The following is a 6,000-nucleotide window of genomic DNA, read 5'->3' on the forward strand; positions in this document are numbered from 1 at the left end:
GTCAATTGCTAGTGGTGTGTCATTGAACCTTGGCTCTTTTAGAAGGCAAATTAAGGAACACACACATACAACCAACCTTTTTTCCTTCCTTCCTTCCTTCCTTCCTTCCTTCCTTCCTTCCTTCCTTCCTTCCTTCCTTCCTTCCCTCCCTTCCTCCTTTCTCCTTTCCTTCTTTCCTTCTTTCTTCCTTCCCTCTTCCCTCTCTCACCCTCTTTCTTTCGTATTGGAGATTGAACTGAAGGCCTTGTGCTTGCAAGGACCACTTGAGCCACACCTCCAGTCCTGACATACAGTATTTCTTAGCAGATTGATTTCATCCTAAGAAAAGGCTTCAGGAAAGATTTTCTATTTAATTGTAACTAAAAATGAAAGACAGCTTGTTGATCTTATGATTCTAGCCTGGTGCCTTTGACCAATCATAATATATGAGTCCCTTGAATGATTTATCTGTGCTTTAATGTCTGTTCGTGACCTGGGATCACTAAAAAAAACTAAGGGTTGGACTGGGTCTTCAGTGTTAACTAGTAAGAATGAAGCCTTGCATAAGTTAATCTGTGTATTTATCTATCTGTCTATCCTCTTCTTCATCATCATCTATCAGTCATCTTTTATGTTTTGGTATATACCTGCAAAATAGATTTGGAGCTAGCATGTCCATTTTACAGATGGGAAATAAGAAAATTCCCTTCAGGTTTTAGTTACAGTCTAACTAGGACATGCTTTTTGATCTAGCTCAATTTGTGTTCTATGGTCTCCACTGCTTTGTGATTAATGCCCAGGACAACCGTGCTATTTTGAGCAGTGAACACATTTTGCACTCTTACTTTTAGTAGCTGCAATTGTTCTGTCAAGCATTCTACCTCACTGTGGTCACTGAAGGCTACTTACTATATAAAGTAGTTTTAAAAATCTACTCCTGAAAGTTAGGGGTTTTTGTATCCTTCTGGTATGTATCTCCACAACATTTGTTAGGTCTCGAGTCTTCTGTATGAAATTAGGAATGTTTCTTTGGTTTCTTTCCAGAGACTGGTTACTTCTTCGTTTTTCATAGTTGTATATTCTGATTTTTACCTACAGATGGTGCTTGGTATCAAGTCCCAGGAAATGCTCTGTGAAGTTGGAATTTATGAGGAAGTCAGACATTTGTGTCTGTAGAAGTCAGAGATGGTAGAGAAAGATTGGTTCAGGGTAAAGTTGTGGGAGAATTTCTTCCCTTCCTGTGGATTGGCTTTGGTCTTATTGTAGAAAAACGGAAATATTTTTCAAAGTATTACATTTAGACACACAGGTTTACTCAACTGAAAAATTTAGTAAAAGCAGGAAGAAAATAAGGTGCAAAACGTTGGGAGTGAAGTCCAAAGGGTATAAAAAGAGTGGCTATTTGTAGCTTTCTTTATAAAAGTAAATGTGAAAATCATTGAGCACTTTTTAAATACTTTACTTTCAATATTATATTTCAGTGAAATTAACAGAAGAATTTTCTCAAATTCTTTATTCAAAAGAAAGAGGAAGGCTGGAAGCATGGCTCAAGTGGTAGAGTGCCTGCCCACCAATTGCAAGGCCCTGAGTTCAATCTTCAGTACTGTCAGAAAAAAAAGGAATTTAAAATCACAGCTATGCACTGTATTGTGGGTTAACTGAATTTATCTAGCATGATTTTCTTTTCTTTGTCTAGTAAGTATACACTATATCTTTGCCACGTACCATTCACAAATGAAGTGGAGGTCTAGCATTTTGTATTTCATTCTTTTTGGCTTGGTTACACTGTGCATGAAAAGTGGTTGACTTTTATGTGTAATGCAGAGTAGTTTATTATACTTTCTCCTTTTCTTTGTATATGAAAGTCATATTTTTTCTATGGCTACATTGATTGACTAGTAGTTATCAGGAAGAGTTCTATGAAAGCAAGGCATATCTACAGAGGATTTTACACCAAAGTTTGTTACTGTAGAAGAGTTCTTACTTATTCTTTAATACAAGGAAATAAGAAACTGTTGAATCCTATTTGCTTTTCTAAGTCAGATTTTTCTCCAACCTCTCTTTCTAGAAGACTGCTTAGAAATGCATCAAATTTATTAAGTCCAATTACAGTCATTATTAAAGCTCTTTTCATGTCACTCTGATCACCCCAAACTCTATAGTTCAGAACTCTATGTTCCTTTGGTCTTCCATCTTCACCCCTCATTTCCTAACGCACACAGCAGCATTGCCACTTCTGTGCCAAGATAGATCACAGTGTTTTTCCCCAAAGCACCTGCAGGTGCTCATAGTATTCTGTGTTCATCTCTGCTCCACAGATTGTCTTTAAGATATATCAGAGGATTAGCTCACCTTTTGGGTAGGGGGTTGTGTGGATAAGTCTCTTTGGGGATGAGCTATGATCCTCCCACTCTTCAAGGGAAGCTTGCAGCATACTCCTCCTCCCCAAGTCCCCAGTGCCTTGCTCTCTTTCTCTGGGAGGACCCAGTGATCCCTTCCAGATCCTTAAGTTTTTGTACATAAAAGCCAGGAGAAGGTGTCATTCCATATAAATTTTCCATATAAAAATTTCTGTTTTATATTTTGACACAACAGCACTTGAAGCAAGGCAAGGGAAAATGTAAGCTTACAAACTTCCTTGGAATTGGGAGGGGAGAAATACCTATGGAGGGGAAAATAAAAAACATATATTGATATTTTGATAATTTGATAAATTATTCAGCTTCTTATTATTTTCATTCCTTTAAAGAATAAAACCAAATGGTATATTGATGTTTGGTGTTTAATGGACACTATGCCTCCTTTCAGAAGCTATTAGGAATCTAAGATAACACTCTGTCCCAGTCAACAGGTCCTAACTAGAAGGAAGTTCTTTGTGAAAATTCTGTAATCCTATTTGGGTAAGTCATCTGGCCTCCATCAACATGTATTTGCAGGAAATGAGATCTATGGGAAACCCAAAAGGGAGTCTACCCTTCAAAGGAATTTAAGGACCTATCATATAAACATGAAAAACAAAACAAAACAGGTGACTTCTAACAATTCTGTGAAATCTGTAGAAGATAACTATCATCTAAATAACCACAAATAGATAAACATGAAGAGCTAAATCTATGCCTTAATTCTAAGTGTTGTTGATATACCATCAATTTAATGCTTCATTACCAAGTTGGAGAAATAGAGAAATCTGTAGCTTAATAATTTTCTCTTGAAATTTCCATGTTTACAAAAAGGCAGGAAAATCTTTAGGTAAAATCTGAAATCCAATCCAAGTGTAGAGATTGTTAACATGAATCTAACAGGAAGATATTACCTAACTTAGGGATGAAAACTTCCTATTCCATAATTTCTCATTTTATCTTGAAGGATGTACACTATTTAAAGAAAGAATTTTGTTTACTGATGTGGTCAACACCTGTTGTACCTTCCTAGTAGGATTGGATTCCTCCCAGCTTTGCTTACAAGATAATACACAGCTGCTCTGCCTATCACAAGACAGGCGTGTTTATCCTCCAAGACCGGTGATCTGATGACTCCATCAACCAAGCACCATTGTGATGTTGCTTTTTACATGGTTAGTCTACTTTACAAGGCAAAGCTGGAATTAGGACTTCAGACAGCTCCAATACAATAATTTCTCAAAGTTCCCTGAAGTGCCTTTTGACACAGACAAATGTCTAAACCTCGTTGAATTGGAATCCCCTGTTCGTAGAACCAGAACTCGTCTGATCTTGTCAGTCACCCCTCTTCTCAGAAATGATTCCACCTAAGTCATCAACAAACCACTTAATACACAGAGAACTGTGGGGGGTGTAATGCCTTTCCTTTCATTTAGACTTGAAATGTCTGATCAGAGAGTTCTGAAAAGGGAAATCTGCCCCCCAAATAAAGATAGTTAAGTTTTAAAGGTTTTCTATTTGATAATTTGTTTCTGTTTTGAACAGAATGTCTTGAATTTTTGGAGGCTCTATAAGGTCTTTTATAATGGGTCTGGAGGTGGTTCCTACACTGGGGGAGCTCAGGTGGAAGGATCACTTGAGCCCAGGAGGTTGGGGTAGCCTGGTTTATGTTGCCCAGTGTTCAGGTACATAGGAAGACCCCCATCTCTTAAGAAAAATAGCTAAATAAATAAAAAGAAAAAAAACCAAAGTCTTTTATAACTAATTGGAGTAGAAATATAGCTGTTTTCAATTCCATGCTCTTATCTGCCAGCTACTTGCTGTGGGGTAGGACATGGATTTATCCTTTGATCACCCTTGTGATACTGAATGGATTTTTGTGATTCTTAGAAGTTATTCATCTGTTTGTGCTTGTCAAGCGATTTTTTTCCTAATTAACTTTTTTTTGGAATAAGATGTGGGTAAAATACAGAATAAAGATAAAAATATTAATGACATCTATTTCTGGAGAATGTAGCAAATTGTTTTCAACAGTAAAAATTAAGGCTTTTACAATATGGGAAAATTGTTAACCATGATTTTTTTTTCCTTTTGTGTGAGTAGTCAAGTCAGAGAAGTATTGCTTCATTTAGTTTTTCCTATTCAAGCTCCATAACTGGAATCATATTGTGTACTTCTGTGAACTCCTGCTAGTGCTCAATGGTGTTTTTAAGATTCCCTTCTGACCATGCTCTTTGTATATAATTTATTCATTTTCATTGCTGTGGACATTTCGGAGCATAAATGTGAAAGTTTATCTGTTCTACTGTTGATGGTTACACAGGTTATTTTCAACCTTCTGTGGTTACAAACACTGTTGCTGTCAACATTCTTTTTTTTTTTTTTTTTTTTTTGTGGTGCTGGGGTTTGAACTCAGAGTCTGCATCTTGAGCCACTCCACCAGCCCATTTTTGTGATGGGTTTTTTTGAGATAGGATGTCTCAAACTATTTACCTGGGCTGCTCATAAGTAACTAGGATTATAGGCGTGAGCCACTGGCACCAGTTTTTGTTTTTTTTTTACATCTAGTATACTTTTTTTTTCTGTCTCTTTTTATTTTTTATTTGTTTTTCATTATTGTGTTGTGGGTACATTGTGATATTTACAAAAGTTCTTATAATATATCATAGTTGAATTCACCCCCTCCACCGGTCTCCTGTATACACCCTCCCTCCATTCCTGGAATAGTTTCAACAGGTCTCATTTTTCCATTTTCATACATGAGTACATAATATTTACACCACATTCACCTTCCTGCATCCTTTCCTTATATCCTCCCACATCCCACGGGTATCAATCCCCCAGACTGGACCTGTTTTGCCTTCTTGTTATCTGTTTTTGGGAAAAAAAAGACATTTTTGTTTGTTTAAGATAGCTATACAGAGTTTTTCATTGTGACATTTCCATTTGTGTATGTATTATAACCCACATTGGTTCATCGCCTCTATTTTTCTCTTTTCTATCTTAGTCCCCTTCTTATGGTGATTTTTAACAGGATTAAAAATTCTGTGTTGGCTGGCATGGGCCTGGAGACAGATGTCCTGGTTCTACTACTGGTACCTGCTGGTCACAGCGCTTTACATGCTGGAACCCTGGGAGCAGACTGTGTTCAATTCTGTGCTAGTTTTGGCATAGAAACAGCGGTATACAGTGGGGATGGCACTGTACACCAGGTACGTCTTCATGCCTCAGCACATCATGGCCATACTACACTACTTTGAAATTGTACAATGACTGAGAAGTGACCAGGATCAAGAGGCTCCTTGGGGAAGATCCACCCTATGAAGTTGGAGTGAGACTTCATCAGATGTCATAAGAAACTCAGCTGGATGTGAACATAAACAACCTTATGCATACAAAGACTAAAATTCATGAGTAGAACAGGAAAATCATCCTGACTCGTGTTGTATTCTTTATTTTTAATTTTAAAAGAAGCTCTTGTATAGCAGTTTTTGTCTATTTTAACATCGTAGTCATTTGTACTTTGATATTAGTATTTTCTTAACCTTTGTGACTATTTTAATATTATCCCGTGAAAGCTTTTTGTAATGTAACTTTGAGTACAACTTAATTGACTTCTGTT

The 6,000-nt window shown here is 36.9% G+C and overlaps 1 pseudogene; it reads left to right on the forward strand.

The window, feature by feature from the left end:
* The window catches only part of LOC141424296 (serine palmitoyltransferase small subunit A pseudogene), a 55,880-nt pseudogene extending 50,229 nt beyond the window's left edge, over positions 1-5,651 (forward strand).
* Positions 5,652-6,000: the final 349 nt, after the last annotated feature.

The sequence above is a fragment of the Castor canadensis genome, chromosome 6 (assembly GCF_047511655.1).
Source record: "Castor canadensis chromosome 6, mCasCan1.hap1v2, whole genome shotgun sequence".
NCBI classification, from domain to species: domain Eukaryota; kingdom Metazoa; phylum Chordata; class Mammalia; order Rodentia; family Castoridae; genus Castor; species Castor canadensis.